The sequence below is a fragment of the Alligator sinensis genome, unplaced genomic scaffold (assembly GCF_000455745.1).
Source record: "Alligator sinensis unplaced genomic scaffold, ASM45574v1 scaffold1012_1, whole genome shotgun sequence".
In the NCBI taxonomy this organism is placed as follows: domain Eukaryota; kingdom Metazoa; phylum Chordata; order Crocodylia; family Alligatoridae; genus Alligator; species Alligator sinensis.
The window spans coordinates 464,150-464,794 of record NW_005842104.1 but is presented as its reverse complement, the minus strand read 5'-3'; positions in this window follow the sequence as shown (position 1 = coordinate 464,794).

Sequence of the window (645 nt, the reverse complement as noted above, 5' to 3'; positions counted from 1 at the left end):
CAGCCCCGCCCCACATCTCCACCCCGCCATTCCCTTTCCCCACCCACTCCACACACAGACCTCCTCCCACACCCCTCCGCATACACGCATCCCTTCCCCTTTCCACACGCACACACACACACACACACACACACAGCCCCTCTCCCCTACCCTTCCACATGTACACACACTCCTTCCGCTCTCCATACACATACACACAGCCCCCCTCCTCCACCCCTCCACATATACACACACCCCTCCGCCCTCCACACACACATCCCTCTCCCGCACCCCTCCACATGTACACACACCCCTCCCCCTGTACACACACACACACACACACACACACACACACACACACCCTTCCCCACCCCCTCCACACACACAGTCCCTCTGATGTAATCTTTTTATGTAATCTTTTTTATGGTATATCTAGCTTTTGCAAACTATATCTGACTAAATACTTAAGGCAACTTGCAGATGCTGGGAGGGGTGTGGTATGTGTGCGTTAAGAGATGCTTGCAGAGCACAGCGTGTGGGATGCGGAGGATTCCTGGAATGCCTCCCTAACACCAGCAGGATAATGTCTCCCTGACACTTGTAAGATAGCAAGAAGTTCAGAAAAAGGTCTCATTATAATGCTAAAAATCACACCCCTGGGCAGGG